Genomic DNA, 17069 nt, shown 5'->3' on the forward strand with positions numbered 1-17069 from the left:
TTAGGCTCCCCACGGGAAGCCTGCTTCTCCCTCTGCCTATGTCTCTGCCTTTCTTTTTCTGTCTCTCATGAATAAATAAAATCTTGTTTAAAATAAAATCTCTTGGGGATCTCTGGGTGGCTCAGCAGTTTGGCGCCTGCCTTTGGCCCGGGGCGCGATCCTGGAGATCGAGTCCCACGTCAGGCTCCCGGCATGGAGCCTGCTTCTCCCTCCTCCTGTGTCTCTGCCTCTCTCTCTCTCTCTCTCTCTCTCTCTCTCTGTGACTCTCATGAATAAATAAATAAAATCTTAAAAAAAAATAAAAAATCACTTGAAGAGTGAAGAGTAAGACAGATTCCAGGGCCTGACTTCCAGAGTTACTGATTTAGTTGGTCTGCATTCAGAAATGAGAAGATGCAAAAAAAGAAAAAAAAAAAAAAAAGAAAGAAAAAAGAAAAAAAAAATAAATGAGAAGATGCATTTCCAGTAGGTTCCCAAGTGACTGTGAAGGCAAAAGTCCAAAGATCAAACTGGGAAAACCAAGGTTGTATGAAATCCAGCCTGGTTCTGGCCCAGAGTCCACCAAGGTGGGGAATTGTAGGCTTCAAGAGGTACACCCAAGTGTTCTTACCTGCATCCTCTGAGTATCTCTACAGTGAGGAAAGCAGATGAATGAACTGGGCTCAAGTCCTGCACCCTCCACTGCTGTTGAACCTTGTGAGGGCTCTACCCAGCAAAGCCAGTCACCTGCTTCTTCTGCTCCAAACTTATTTCAAAAACACCCATATGGTTCATTCCTTATCTCTTTAAAATGTTTTCTCAATGGACTTATGAAGAAGAATCTCCCCCCCCTTACTGTGTTATGTAATATTACATTCTATTGATCTCTTGTTTTCATTGTTTTACCACATGCTAACCTACTATGTTACTTCATGATTTTCTTTCATATTACCTGCCTATTTTATTTGAAGAATGTAAGCTGCAGCCCGGGTGGCTTGGCAGTTTGGTGCCACCTTCTGCCCGGGGCGTGATCCTGGGGACCTGACATTGGGTCCCGTGTCGGGCTCCCTGCATGGAGCCTGCTTCTCCCTCTGCCTGCATCTCTGCCTCTCTCTCTGTCTCTCATGAATAAATTAAAAAAAAAAAAAAAGACTGTAAGCTGCATGTAGACAATGGTTTTTGTCTCTGTGTCCCAATGTCTCCCATTCACGTATAGTACTACCTGAAACTGAGTACTTGCTCAATGAACACTTGTTGAAGCTGTGAATAAATAGGACACCTCAGCTTCTTATTCATTTTTACTAATCTGGCTACAGTAAATATCCCCTTCAAGTCTCCCTGCAAGCTGGTATTTCTCAATGTTTTCAGGAATAAAAGCCCTGATAAAAATTCTCCATGATCCTAACTTTCTTCAGACTTTCCTGATGTTTCCTCAGAGCTGTGTCTGACACTGTCTTGAATAACTGCATAAACCTTATAACTAATGTTCTGAAATTTGCATTTAAAAACACTTTTGAGATAATCTCAATTCCCCATTCAGAACGATCCCTGCAACCACTGGAAGATAATAATCACTTTGGAGCAAAAAGAGGAGATCATGGGATTCAGGTGCCTCATCTCAGAATTCAGATGCTCCCTTTCTACCTTGACCTTTACAAAATAGCAACATTAGAGTAAGAGAGGGTTTTGTGTTGGTCTCAGCCTATCAATAATGAGGCAATCAGCTAGGAATGCCTGAGGTTCAGTACTACTTGTGGCAAGCCCTCATAGATATATCTCTGGAGCTAATGTCGTGGCTGGACTACCCCTCATGATTTTTTATTATGATTGCAGGACACACCTCAGGGAAAACCACCAAGAACTTTGAAAAACCAAGATTTATTACTCACAGGTAGTGAAGGATACAAGGCACACACAAGGGCCACACAAGGGGGTCACCAGTAGAGATAGGGATGGGTGTGAACCTGGAGCTCTGCCTTGATTATGGCCATGTATGGGCTGCCAAGGGTTTCACAGGTCCCCTCTTTGTTGGAGAATTTAAAACATAAGAGTGGGAATTGTGTCACAAAGGGAAAAACAGGGTCACTTAAGTGATCGGTTATTTAGGCTGCCTGGGACTTTACACCAGTCATTTGACTAGTAGCTATGTTAAAAAGCCAGCAATATGGGATGCCTCAGTGGCTCAGCGGTTGAGCGTCTGCCTTTGGCTCAGGGCGTAATCCTGGAATCCCGGAATCCTGGAATCCCGGAATCAAGTCCTCCACAGGCTTCCTGCACGGAACCTGCTTCTTTCTCTCTCTCTCTCTCTCTCTGTCTCTCGTGAATAAATAGATAAAATCTAAAAAAAAAAAAAAAAAAAAAAAAAAAGCTGGCAATATGCTTTTTCCAGATGGATGTCTTTGAAATTGATGTCTTGGCAATCAAAAGTTTATTGTCAAGTCCTAGCACTACAGGGAGGGGTGAATAGGTGGAGCACAAAGAATTTTTGGATCAGGGAAACATCTCTATATGATATTATAATGGTGGATACTTGTCAGTATACATTTGTCTAAATCCATATACTGTATACCATGAGTGAATCCGTATACAACTGTGGGCTTTGGGTTATAATGATATGTCAGTGAAGGTTCATAAACTGCAACAAATACAACACTCTGGTGGAGGTATACTGGTAATGGGGGAGCTTCGGTTGGGGGAGGGGGCAGAGATATAGGGAAAATCTCTGTACCTTTTGCTTAATTTTGTTGTGATCCTAAAACTGGTATAAAAAAATAAAATCTAGGGGGGATCCCTGGGTGGCGCAGCGGTTTAGCGCCTGCCTTTGGCCCAGGGCGCGATCCTGGAGACCCGGGATCGAATCCCACGTCGTGCTCCCGGTGCATGGAGCCTGCTTCTCCCTCTGCCTGTGTCTCTGCTTCTCTCTCTCTCTCTCTGTGACTATCATAAATAAATAAAAATTAAAAAAAATAAAATAAAATCTAGGGATACCTGGGTGGCTCAGTGGTTGAGCGTCTGCCTTCAGCTCATGGTGTGGTCCTGGAGTCCTGGTATCAAGTCCCACATTGGGCTCCCTGCATGGAGCCTGCTTCTCCTCTGTCTCTCTCTCTCTCTCTCCTCTCTCATGAAAAATAAATAAAATCTTTAAAAAATAGGGGATCCCTGGGTAGCTCAGGGGTTTAGCACCTGCCTTTGGCCCAGGGCATGATCCTGGAGTCCCGAGATCAAATCCTGCTTTGGGCTTCCTGCATGGAGCCTGCTTCTCTCTCTGCCTCTCTCTCTCTCTCTCTCTGTGTGTCTCTCATGAATGAATAAAATCTTAAAGAAATAAATTTATTACAAAAAAAAGATAGCATTGGTTAAGTTGCTCTCAGATTGAGATGTTTCTCAGATTGCTAAAAGAATCGAGTGTATCTTAGTATATGGAGTAAAAAAGTGGATAAAAAGTGTTTTTCAGTATGTGGGTCACAATCCTTGATGATATAGGCAAAGGAGAAATTTTCTATGGGATTCAGACACAGAGCTTGTCCACCGGCTTCAGGCGGTCTAACATCCCTCTTCTTCCTTCCCAGTCATGGCCCTCTTTGGAGTCTTTTCTATTCTTCCTGACCAAACATAATGAAATGCTGAATAGCACTTCAAGCCACAGCATTTGAAGAGCAATAACATAACGTTTCCAGCTATTCAAGGACTCATTGTATTTATTTTTTTTTCTATTTTTTAAAAAAATTTATTTATCCATTCATAGACACACAGAGAGAGAGGCAAAGACACAGGCAGAGGGAGAAGCAGGCTCCATGCAGGAAGCTCGATGTGGGACTCGATTCCGGGTCTCCAGGATCACACCCCAGGCTGCAGTCGGCGCCAAACCTCTGCGCCACCAGGGCTGCCCTCATTGTATTTATTTTTAAAAGATTTTATTTATTTATTCATGAGAGACACAGACACAGGCAGAGGGAGAAGCCGACTCCATGCAGGGAGCGCGATGAGGGACTCTATCCTGGGACTCCAGGATCACGCCCTGAGCCAAAGGCAGCCTCTCAACCGCTGAGTCACCCAGACGTCCCATCTACGACTCATTTTATGACTGACTGATTATGGGATGATTAGGCCATTTATGTTAAATAGATCTGGGAGCATCTCAAATAAGATTTTTATCCTCTTTTTTTTAAAGATTTTATTTATTTATTCACGAGACCGAGAGAGAGAGAGAGAGAGAGAGAGAGAAAGAGGCAGAGACACACCAGAGGGAGAAGCAGGCTCCATGCAGGGAGCCCGACGTGGGACTCGATCTCAGGACTCCAGGATCACGCCCTGGGCCGAAGGCAGGCTCTAAACCGCTGAGCCACCCAGGGATCCCCGATTTTTATCCTCTTGAGGCATGCTGACTTTATGGAGTCTGAAACAATGCCTTTTCTCCGCCTTTGACACAGGCAAAGCCTCTACCTTCCTTGAGGTAGGAGAAGTACTACTTTCCAGCTTCCCTCCTAGTGCCGCGCAGTCAATGCTCTGGTTGGTCAGGATGGAGAACACCCTTCCCAGCCACCTCCAGAGCTCCGGGACTACATTACCCAGAAGATTCTGCGTTGAGAGGAGGCGATAACTGATCAGGACGACGCGTATCTGTGCTTGCGCATGGCATCGGGGCGGAACTTCCGGCTTTCTGCGGCTGGTTGGCGTAGTTTGCAGTTTTCGGAGATCCTTTCCGCAGGGCTGAGGAGTAGGTGACGGAGCCGAGTAGATGTGAAAAGAGTCGTCCTCAGGGCAGAGACTTGGCGCACGGCTCTGCGACGCCGCCCGGGCTGCGCCTCACGGGGTCGGGGACAGGGACCCCCAGCCCGGTGTCCGCTTCGTCCACAGAGTCCGATGGCGGCGGCCGAGCCCAGGGCCCCAGCGCAGGTAAACGCTCGTCCCCGGGCCCTCCTCGCCCTCCCCCGACCCAGACCCTCAAGGCCGGAGCACGGGGCGCCTGCTCGGGTCCCTGCGGCCCAGGCCCGGGTGTTCCGGACAGGGAGGCGCCGGTGGGTGGGGGCCCCGCGTGTGAGCGCTGGCGTGCGGGAGCGGGCTGCAGGGGAGAGGCGGGCTGGGGCAGAGGCTGCGGCTTCGGGGGTCGGGGGGCTGAGGCGGGAGGAGTCTGAGGTCTGGGAACAGGGAGCGTGAGGCGGGGTCACTCAGGAGCTGGCGGTCCGAGACTTGCGGCACCTTTATGTAAGGACTCTGGACGCCAGGGGGAGTTTTGGCCAAAGGAGGGACAGGATCTCCGTAAGGGGTGAGGAGTGATGAGGACATTGAGGCCCTGGTAGGTTGAGTCTTTGTTCAGGGTCACACAGCTGGTAAAAGGCAACACTGAGCCCTGAGGCCCACTGGTTAGACGGCCAGCCTGAGGTCACTTGGCTCCACGGCCGCGGGAGGGTACACAGAGGCATGAATTTCCCTTTCAATTTCCCTTTCCCCCGTGGTCACATTTTTAAAATTTTAAAATTTAAAAATTTTAAAGTTTTGCCTTTTCCCGCAAAGCCCCAGGACTACAGAAGTATACTTATGGAACCAACAGGGATGTATAAAGGGTGTCCGCGTCCCTTACTGGCCATGACTGCCGCTCAGATGTTCTCTGGATTGTGGTGTCCTGGGACTCTTACCTGCCACTTTCCCAGTCCTTGGGTCTGAGGACTCTAGAGAAACCCCGATCTCAGAGTTCTAAGTTCATGTCAGGGGTTATAGTAAGGCGTTCCCATTCCTGGCAACCAACATAAATGAGTGTTAAGGGTTAAGCCAGGAGCAGATACCAGGATATGCAAATACATGGAGGTAAAGCTGAGCTGGGGGTGTTTAGGAACCACAGCTTGCTCTCTCTCTCTCTCTCTTTTTTAAAGATTGTATTTGTTTATTCATGAGAGAGACAGACAGAGGGAGAAGTAGGCTTCCTGCAGAGAGCCTGATGTGGGACTCAATCCCAGGACCCCTGGATCATGTTCTGAGCCACCCAGGTGCCTCACAGGTCTCCTTTTATGATATGAATAAAGAATAGGAGGTTAGGTGTTGGGACAGGAATGACTGCCTGAAAAATTGAGTCTATTCAGGAGGTAATGGGAGGTTTGGGTCAGAGGAAAGGGATAATATTAGGAAAGTCGAAACAGTCTTCCTGAATGTAAAGTGGAGAACAGATCATGGGAAATCAGGGCAGAGGCTACTAACATAGGCTGGTGACGGTTAATCATCCAGGACTGTGATTTAGAGTGGTTGCGTTTCTGGATGCAACATGGGATGCATGTTTTAAAAATGGGAAACTAGATTTTCTTTTTTTTTTTTTAAGATTTTTATTTTTTTTATTATTTGACAAGAGCATGCACGTGCACGCACAAGTAGACAGAGCAGCAGGCAGAGAGAGGAAAAGCAAGCTCCCCATTGAGCAGAGAGCCCAACATGGGGCTCAGTCTCAGGACCCTGGGATCACCACCTAAGCTGAAGGTAGACGCTTAACTGACTTAGCCACCCAGGCATCCGAAACTAAATTTTCTCTCTTTTCCTTTCTTTTCTTTTGTTTTCTTTTTTCTTTTCTTTCTTTTTTTTCTTCTTTTCTTTCTTTTTTTTAAGATTTTTTTAATTCATTCATGACAGAGAGAGAGAGGCGGAGACATCGGCAGAGGGAGAAGCAGGTTCCATGCAGGGAGCCCAATGTGGGACTTGATCCTGGGACTCCAGGATCACACCCTGGCCTGAAGGCAGGCGCTAAACCGGTGAGCCACCCAGGGATCCCCTAGATTTTTATTTATTTATGAGAGACACAGAGAGAGAGAGACTGAGGGAGAGAGAGAGAGAGGCAGAGACACAGGCAGAGGGAGAAGCAGGCTCCATGCAGGGAGCCTGATGTGGGACTCGATCCCAGGACTCCAGGATCACACCCTGGGCCGAAGGCAGGCGCTCAACCGCCGAGCCACCCGGGGATCCCCGAAACTAGATTTTCTAATATGTGTGATGAGGGAAGAAAACAGAGGTATCAGGGATAACCACAGGGGATTTGATCTTTGCTACTGTAGGGATGGCAGTTCCAACTGAGATGAGGAAGTTGATAGTAGGAGTAATAATCACTGGGGATATCAGGAGCTTTGTTTGGCCACATTGAGAATCTGAGGTATTTCAGAGACCACTGAGTGGAGGCATCAAATTGGCAACTGGAAACACAAGTTGGGAAATCAAAGAGTGGTTCAAATTGGAGACCTTCAAAATGTGGTATTTACTGTGTGGACCCAATTAATCTGTGGTTACATATAAGAGGTATAGTCTTGTTAATGATTGTGAAGCTGTTTATAGGCCAGGATGTAGAGGGTAAGGGCTGAGCACTGGGTCTCTCATTTGGGTACCTTAGTGATGGTATTAGAATTCATAAATGCAGGTGAGGGTGGTATGTATCCCTAACGTAGGCTGTATCAGACTGACTAGTCTAGCAGATGGCCAGGGCTTCCAAGATAAGAATGGAGATGAGAAAGATTCAGAGATAAGGGGTAAATGAGGCAAGATGTCACTCAGGCCAGAGCTCTTGCTTATTCTCTATGATTTGTGAGGACTTTGGTGGGACCTGGGGTGTTTCATTCAGCCTGGTGGGTGTAGTTGGGGCAAATATGGTCATCTGTAAGAATCAGTAGGACTGGGGTGGGTGATAAATGGACTGAACTTTGAATGAGGGTTAGGTGGACAGAGAAGGTTGTCATTGCTGAGGGGACAGCAAGCACAACACAAGGTGCAAGAGGGCCATGGGTTTCTGAGATCCACAACTGGCTCTGTGTGGCTTAGTGTCAGGCATGGAACAGAGCCAGGAGGGAGGCCTTCATAGAAGGATTAGGTGTTTCCAACTCCCAACAGGAGCCATGGGAACTCTGGGGTAGTATTGGGTCCTGTTTGAATTTGCCAAGCAACTCTGGCTGTTTTCTGCTAAGTTGTATTTCATGGCCTAAAATTAAGACCCATTGTTATGTGCTCCCTTGACACCTCATGAAACTCCCAAGTGCTTCACATGGCCTGAGTGCAAGTTCTCCCCACTCTTAGATAAAGTTTCCTAGCCAAGCATCCCTTTTCATCAAGAGGACCAGAGCAGTTCCTGCTTATGCCTTTATTTTTATTTTTATTTTTTTAAATATTTTTTTAAAAAGATTTATTTATTTATTTATGATAGACAGAGAGAGAGGGGGGCACAGAGACAGGAGGAGGGAGAAGCAGGCTCCATGCCGGGAGCCTGATGTGGGACTCGATCCCGGGACTCCAGGATCGCACCCCAGGCCAAAGGCAGGCGCTAAACCACTGAGCCACCCAGGGATCCCCCCTGCTTATGCCTTTAAAATGGGTTTCACTTCTCTGCTAGGCCATGGGGTTATTCACACAAGCCATTCACATCATCCTGTGGGAACCAGATTGTACCCCACCTCTTGATCTTGTAAAACTTGCATCTCACAGCCCCTGGTTGTTTACTCTTACACAGTGTACAACGTTCATGTGGCCCTATAAGGTTGTGGTGTCCTCCTCTCCCTGGCTGTGAGTATATGTAATTAATAAACTACCTTTGACCTTGTCTGTCCAGTATTAGGTACTTTGTGTTTGGCCATCCCCTTAACCCTAGGATGGGAATTCTGCTCTTCTCGCAGTGGTGTAAAGGAGGGATGACTAACACAAGAGTGACTTATAGGGAGACCAGGGAGATGCCTGTGCTGTGGGGCATTGAGGTATGGCCATGGGCATATGGCTGTGGTGTCCAGGAATGTGAGGGCTGTGCATTCTAAAGAGAGTGTGTCTGATGGTTTCAGAGACCTAGTATTGAGATTTACAGGACTTTGATAACATCAGAGGAATAGCTTGACAGAAGTGTGTGGATTCATCTAGTGAGGGCAACAGCTTAGACATCCATTTGTTCACCTGCCTCTTTTTGCTGATGATTGGACCTGACCAGTGAGCCCATGAGGAGACAGCAGTGCAAGTTGTACCAAGGCCTGATTCATTCCCTGAGTTGGAGGGCTTGGGAGGAGAATGGGTATGGGGTATTCGTGTATGGATGAATTGTGGGTACTCTGGAGAAGGGCTGTTGGTGGTTTCATGTGTCACCATCATGATAGGGCACTGTGACCCTTGAAGACATGGCTATGTACTTGTTCTGGCAGGAGTAGGGTCTCCTTGAGGTTCAGAGACACTCATACAATAATGTGATGCTGGAAAGCTTTGAACTTATAATCTCAGGACGCCAGGGTGGCTCAGTGGTCGAGCGTCTGCCTTTGGCTCCGAGTGTGATCCTGGAGTCCTGGGATCAAGTCCTGCATTGGGCTCCCTGCAAGGAGCCTGCTTCTCCCTCTGCCTGTGTCTCTGCCTCTCTCTGTGTATCTCTCATAAATGAATAAATAAAATCTTTAAAAAGAAAAAAAAGGAACTTACAGTCTCTCTGGGTAAGGCCCTCATACCCATCACGGTACCCTTAGATGTTCTCTGCTCTTCTCTTTTTCCCCAGGCACTGGTCTCTCCTTCCCATAGCAGGACCATGGACACTGCTTGTTTCCCCAATTCCCTAAGCCTGTGCTGTGGCTGAGAAGTCTGAGGTGTGTGCACTGCCCTCTCCCTGAGCAGCCCCAACACAAGGTTAGGCATATAGTGGTCATTGTAATTGATTTTACTTTGCTTGCCCTTTCCCTGGCCTGGTGACTTTGTGCAGGTCCAAGGCACCTGAATACCAGTTGCTACTTCTTTCCTCTAGCTGACATTTTTTCATGACTGCTTGTGCCAGGAATTGCTAACACCAGCACAGTTACAGTTGTGTGGACCACGGTCTTTTTCTTGCAACTCCTCTACTGTTTTCTGTATTTTTTTTCCTCCTGTGTGCTATCACATGCTGAGTTGTTCTGACCCAGTACTGTCTGCTCTTCTCTAATGTGTTCTCCTTACATCATCCAGGTGCCATGTATTTGGTCATCTTGGGGGTAGGTTGTAGAGCCTTTATTTAAATGCTTCACAAATGGCTCTGATCAAGCCACAGCAAGATGGAGGATCCTGATCTGGAGGGTTGGTACCTGGAGAAGGACATAATATCAAGGTTGTGCTTAAATTGTAGCAGAAATCGGGGCACCCAGGTAGAGTTCAGTGGTTGAGCATCTACCTTTGGTTCAAGTCATGATCCCGGGGTCCTGAGATCGAGTCCCACATCGGGTTCCTGCATGGAGCCTGCTTCTCCCTCTGCCTGTATCTGTCTCTTTCTGTGTCTCTAATGAATAAATAAATAAAATCTTTAAAATAAATAAATTGTAGCAGAAATCTATTCTATTTGGTTAGTGTTCAGTGCCAGGGGGCACACCTCATTTCTGGTGTTTCTTCAGTCTTGATGCTTTGCCTACTTATCAACTCTACATGTCACTTCTATTCTTATGTTCTGTGCAGGACCAGTCCATACCTTTCTGGACTCCATGTCTTACCTACTTTTCTCACTCCTCCATCTGCAGTGTTTCCCAACATTGACTTCTACATGAGGTGTGCATATATCTTCAAATAGTCCTTGAACATGAGGTGTGCATATATCTTCAAATAGTCCTTGTCATGAGGTGTGCATATATCTTCAAATAGTCCTTGAACATGAGCTACTCTGTTGCAGTTGGATTTTCTTGGTCCTGGACTTACCTTTCTATATAGTGCTCATGTGTCACTCATAAACAAGAACTTGTTGGAAGTTATTTGCAGAAAAACGGGGCATAGGCCTCCTCTCCTCCACTTGTCATACATCAGAGTTGTGTCCTCCACCATTTGAGACCTTCCCCATTTTATGCTCTTCATTTCCCTGGAACAAAGGCTGTCTTCAGCCCAAACCAATCCTGGTTCTGCAGACAAGCCCATGGACTTGTCCTGAGTTTGTCAAACGCATTCTTGTGAATGGGTAGTTGACTCCAACCAGAGTCAACAGGGACTCCTCCAGCATTTTATTCCTTTCAGGTTGTTGATATGACTCTCGTGATGGAGTTTTCCAGCCTTCAAATAAAAAAGCTTGGAACAGCCTGCCTTCTGTGTTTCTGGTTTGTGTGATAATGAAGGCCTTATTTAAGGCACCTTTAACCTTGGGGATTCTGTTCACTGTGTATGTGGCAGTTTGAAAATAACTATTTGAGTTCTGCTAGCATGAAGGTGTAGCCAGCTTGTGTTGGGACCAAACTTTGTTAGGATAGGATAATATTATAATAATATTAGGTGGATCCCTGGGTGGCTCAGCGGTTTAGTGCCTGCCTTTGGCCCAGGGCATGATCCTGGATCGAGTCCCACATCAGACTCCCTGCATGGAGCCTGCTTCTCCCTCTGTCTGTGTCTCTGCCTCTCTCTCTCTCTCTCTGTCTCTCATGAATAAATAAAATCTTTTAAAAAATAAAAAGCACATAATAGATATGAACCAGGGGCAGCCCAGGTGGCTCACTGGTTTAGTGCCGCCTTCGGCCCAGGGCATGATCCTGGAGACCCGGGATTGAGTCCCACGTTGGGCTCCCTGCATGGACCCTGCTTCTCCCTATGCCTGTGTATCTGCCTCTCTCTGTGTGTCTCTCATGAATAAATAAATTTAAAAAAAAAAAAAACAAATAAGGAAAGGTTATAGATAGAAATAACTACATTAAGATAAAAGCTAGATCTCCAATAAGCAACCTTACTTTACATTTCCAGGAACTAGAAAAACAATGAACTAAGCCCAAAGTTAGTTGAAGAAAATAAATGATACAGATTAGAACAGAAATAAGTGAAAAAGATACTAGAAAGACAGTGGAAATGATCAATGAAGCCAAGAGGGTGTGTGTGTGTGTGTGTGTGTGTGTGTGAAGAAAAGCAAAATTGATAAAACTAGTTACCCAATGTAAAAAAGAGAAAGGATCCAATTAAAACTGTATAAAAAGTCTAGGCTTTACAGCGGATACCAGAGAAATAAAAGAATCACAAGAGACTACTGTGAACAAGCACAGTGCAGTGATTAAGAAAACTAAAGCTGAGTGAAGTAAGTCAGTCGGAGAAGGACAAACATTATATGTTCTCATTCATTTGGGGAATATAAATAATAGTGAAAGGGAATATAAGGGAAGGGAGAAGAAATGTGTGGGAAATATCAGAAAGGGAGACAGAATGTAAAGACTGCTAACTCTGGGAAACGAACTAGGGGTGGTAGAAGGGGAGGAGGGCGGGGGGTGGGAGTGAATGGGTGACGGGCACTGGGGGTTATTCTGTATGTTAGTAAATTGAACACCAATAAAAAATAATTAAAAAAAAAAAAAAACTAAAGCAGTAAGGTTTGGTGTTTTGAGGTCCATCTATTGACCGCAGTGACTGAGAAAAACCTACCCTGTGCTCTTGATGAGAGCTGTTGAAATCCTAGTTATATAGATAAAACCAAACACATTCATATTTTTCAAAAGTTGGGAAGACAGCTTTCCTTATCACAAATGATATTTGTGTGTTCTTGCGCATGCATGTTCTGTCAGGACAATTCCATGGTTCCTTAGGTGTTAGGTGGTTTTGTTTTATTTGAGACAGTATTTCTTCTTTCTTTCTTTTTTTTTTTTTTCCATTTTCACCATTTATTAAACATAAGTTGGCAGAGTTGGGACCTATATACTATCTACTGGGGTTGGTTAAGGCAATAAATCAAAGATTGTCAGAATTGGACAGGAGCTGAAAGGTCATCTTGTTCCATCTGGGTACCAGCCTGTGGTTGAGGACCTCTAATCACCAAGAGTTTTTCCAGTGTCATGAGCCAAATAGTGATAAACTACTAATGGAGAGAGGGTTGGCTGCGGCCTTTGAGCTCAGGTGCAGGTGATGGGTGATGAAAGAGCAGACACTTGAATCCTCTGGGGACTTCTAATGAATTCTTTGATCCTCCTACACTTCTTTTAGTCAAGTGAAGACAGGGCTGGCTTCTTGCCTTACTTCTCCTGAAAACCAGGTCAGGAGCCAGAATTTGATCACGGGAGGTCTTTTCTTTGGGGGAGACTCTGCTCTGTTCTCTCCTGCTTCAGCAACCAGCTCAAAACATACAGGTTATATCCATTCGTTCAACATATCCTTTATTGAGTACTGACTAGGTTTGGGGCATGGAGCAAGGCTCTGGGTTCACAATCATCAGTACTTGCCCACAGGGAGCTTACAGTCTGGTAGAAGTGAAGACTATAAACACAGAAATAAATACGTAATTACAAATTATGGTAAGATAATACCATATTATTATGGTATTTCCTTCCTTGAAGAAAAAAAGCAAGGTGCCATGAGAGATATTAACAGGTTAGGGGTCTAGGAAACTTTTCTGACACAGGGACATTAAAAGTGAAGCCTGAAGGGTGAACAGGAGTCTGTTAGGCAAAAGTGGAAAGAAAGACTCTCCCAGGCAATGAGAATGAGAAAAGACTCTGATGCAGGATAGAGTTTGAGATATTTGAGGAACAAAGGACCAATGTGGCCAGAATCTGGTGCTCTAGAGGAGCCTAGGGTGGGATGCTGCTGGAAGGAATCCAGGTTACGGAGGATGCTATATGCCCTGTTGAAACATTTGAGTTTTTCTAAGTGCACTGAGTAGTAAACAATGGAGTAATCTGAATTAATTTTTAAAAAGTCATTGCTCTGTGAAAAATGTAATGAAGTAAGCAAAGAGAAGAAAGGAGAGATCAACTAAGAGGCTATTATAACTTAGACAAGAAGTGATAGCGGCTTGAACTCAGCCAACAGCAATACAGATAGAGAGGTGTGCAGAATTCAAGGTACATTTTGATGTAGGGAACAGGGAAGAAAGCAGTATCAAGAATTTTGCTGAGAAATTCTACTTAGAGCAACTCGGTGGGATGGGATGGAGGTGCCATTTACCAAGATGAGAAAGACCAGGAAAAGATTGAAAGGAGAGATTGAAAGTTCAGAATTGCACATAGGTTTCTGAGATTCCTGTGAACCATCCAAGTGAATAAACTGGGGATCATCAGCAAATAAATGATATTTAAAAGCAAAGGAATGGATGAGACTACCTAGAAAAAGACTATTGAGTAGAGAGAAAAGTAGAGGAGAGAAGCAGAGATGTGAACAGAAAAGCAAAAAGCAGCAAAACTGAGCCCTGAAGAATTCCAACACAGAGATCTGATAGAGAAGACCCTCTGGAAAAGGGACCCTGGAAGGAATGGCCAGAGAGAAAGGAGGAAACCAAGAAAATTGATGGCCTGAGGTTGAGAGAAAATAATATTTCAAAAAGATGAGTTTGGTAGACTGTTTAAGTGTTTCTGAGAGTCAAGCAACGTGGAGGCCATTGATGACCTTCATGAGGCAGTTTTGATAAAGAAATGGAGATAGAAACCATACTGAAGTGGGTTCAAGACTGACTGACCGAAGGTGAAAACAGCTTGCAGAGGAAAGCAGAGGAATATGGTAATAAATGGCTATCTTCTCACTTTGGCCACCTGGCCAGGTCGGCTACAAACTTATCCCATCTCTCCTCCCAGGTTTTCATGGCAGCCTTTTTATCAATATCCAACAAGGTGCTGAACTTGATGGAGTTCATGGCCAGCTGTTTGTCCTCAGATCAGCCTCCATTCCCCCAATGCCCATGAAGGCCTCATAGAAATCATAGGATAAGCCTTTGGCACCAAAGATAGCTGGGTCATCAGAGCTGATCACCATGGGATACCCACTGGCCATCAGGACAGCAGCAGGGTGGTTTCGCAGGTCAGACACCAGTTTCAGAACCTGATTGGAGATGGGACAGACTTCTATGGGAATGTTCTTCTTCCGGGAGTCAGCCCAGACTGCTGGGTGTTTGGTCAAAGCAAATCCATGGCCAATCCTGGTAGAGTTCAGTATTAGAGCATCCAGAAGGTTTCTATCTATGGAAGTACCCAGCCAATCTGTCTCTCCAGGATGGAAAAAGTAAGGCAGTTTAACACCATGCAAGGTGGGAATCATCAAAGCCTCCTTGTAGTCAAACAAGGAGTAGCCAGTGTCTTCATGCCCCACCAGGTCAAACCCTGCCACCATCCTGGGGAACATGATTCGAAGCGCCATGGCTGTTTGCACGGATTTCATTATGAAGGACACATTTTTAAATCTGTGATCCGTATAAATGAGTTTGATTCCAATGAACCCAGGATGCTTTTTCGCAAACATATAAGCCACTTCTCTATAAGTCCTCACTGACCACTCTCGGCTATGGACGGTCCCATTCAGTTCATACACCACCAGTGTGATCTTGATCGAGCCCTTGGACCCTCTACGCCTCAGTTTCCTGCCTATACGGCACAAGCTTGCTATGCAGCCCGAGTGCTTTGTAAAGGTCAAGGTAGAGAAGGCCCTTGCTGCCAGTGTGCTCTGGGTCAGACCATCTGCCAGTATTTCTTCTTTCAAACACTTAAGTTTCCTACAAGATTTTAAATGTATAATTCATGACCACATACACCATTTGTAAAACAAATGAACTTTTAGCAAACATCAGTTGCCTCATCCACTCAGTCACTCAGACCAGAAGTAAAAGATTTAAGAGATATTTGTAAGTAGGAAGAATGGAAAGAGCAAACATGTCAAGAGACAGGATGAGATTAGATTAAAGCGGTTTAAGTTAGGAAAAGCATCTTAGGAAAACATTTGAATTTTGAAACTGATAAAACCACATACAACCTTTTACCTGAAATAACTAAGTCTCTTCCTTAAATTTATGTTTTCTCTGTTTAAGAGGGGAGGGAAGGTTTTTCTTTTTTTGCAGTTCATATAATTCTTCCATGGAAGTATAATCCTGATTTCTTAAGTGTGTCCTCAGAGAAACAGTCATATTCTGGATGGTGTCATAAGATTTGGAGTTTCTCTGAATTGGGAGCCTCCCACATACTGTGTTACATTTTAATTTTTATTTTTATTTAAGAGAGAAAGCACAGGGGTTGGGGAAAGCAGAGGGAGAAGCAGACTCTCTGCTGAGCAGGGAGCCTGATGAGCTGGATCTCAGGAACCTGAAATCATGATCTGAGCCAAGGGCAGATGCTTAACCAACTGAACCACCCAGGTGCCCCATACTGTTATCTTGCCATCATCTACAAGAGTTTAATTTTTTTTTTAATTTATTTATGATAGTCACAGAGAGAGAGAGAGAGAGGAGGAGACACAGGCAGAGGGAGAAGCAGGCTCCATGCACCAGGAGCCTGATGTGGGATTCGATCCCGGGTCTCCAGGATCGTGCCCTGGGCCAAAGGCAGGCGCCAAACCGCTGCGCCACCCAGGGATCCCATCTACAAGAGTTTTATAAAAATGTTCATGATTCTGCAGTGTGAAGAGGCAACGTGAGGATTTCGAACGGCAGGTGGAACAGCAGATAGAAGGCAAAAATAACAATCTAGCTATAGATTAGGTTTTGGGACACCTGGATGGTTCAGCAGTTGCGTGTCTGCCTTTGGCTCAGGTCGTGGTCCCGGAGTCCCAGGATCAAGTCCCGCGTTGGGCTTTCTGCATGGAGCCTGCTTCTCCCTTTGCCTGTGTGTCTGCTTCTCTCTCTCTCTGTCTTTCATGAATAAATAAATAAAATCTTAAAAAAAAAAAAGATTAGGTTTCATTACTACATCAAAACTCCTACGACTCCATTCTTGAAGATTCCACTAAATAATATAAAAGAGAAAATGTCCGACATCTAGGACCTGTCCTAAATTCAACTCAGTCATATTTCCTCTTCATTTGCCAGGAATAAATCCATATGAAGAATATTCCAAGTCTAGGAAGCCACTCCAGATGGCTCATCATTTTCCTGTGTCTCTCTTTCATAAAAGTTTAGTACATGGTCACTGCATACATTTAGTAAATTATCCTGTGGCTAGGGACACCTGGGTGGCACAGTGGTTGGGCGTCTGCCTTCGGCTCAGGGTGTGATCCTGGAGTCCCTGGATTGAGTCCCGCATCCGGCTTCCTGCATGGAGCCTGCTTCTCTCTCTGCCTATGTCTCTGCCTCTCTCTTTCTGTCTCTTGTGAATAAATAAATAAATAAAGTCTTGGGCAGCCCTGTGGCTCAGCAGTTTAGCGCTTCCTTCAGCCCAGGGTGTGATCCTGGAGACCCAGGATCGAGTTCCACATTGGGCTTCGTGCATGGAGCC

The 17069-nt window shown here is 45.3% G+C and overlaps 1 protein-coding gene and 1 pseudogene across 7 annotated transcripts in view; one reads left to right on the plus strand and one right to left on the minus strand.

The window, feature by feature from the left end:
- Nucleotides 1–4166: 4166 nt before the first annotated feature.
- Nucleotides 4167–17069, plus strand: part of LOC144322471 (uncharacterized) — a 50713-nt gene continuing 37810 nt past the window's right edge. The window contains exons 1-4 of one of the 7 annotated variants that reach the window (XR_013388128.1): nucleotides 4167–4875; nucleotides 6290–6444; nucleotides 6595–6713; nucleotides 9464–12127. The gene's annotated coding sequence lies outside the window, so the exon portion shown is untranslated. Of the gene's footprint in view, nucleotides 4876–6289; nucleotides 6445–6570; nucleotides 6714–9463; nucleotides 12128–17069 lie in introns of those variants that run through there. The other 6 variants (XR_013388122.1, XR_013388113.1, XR_013388114.1 and 3 more) reach the window with 6 other exon arrangements.
- LOC144322525 (adenosine deaminase 2 pseudogene) lies at nucleotides 13333–15188 on the minus strand (annotated as a pseudogene).

This window comes from Canis aureus, chromosome 1, assembly GCF_053574225.1.
Source record: "Canis aureus isolate CA01 chromosome 1, VMU_Caureus_v.1.0, whole genome shotgun sequence".
NCBI lineage: Eukaryota > Metazoa > Chordata > Mammalia > Carnivora > Canidae > Canis > Canis aureus.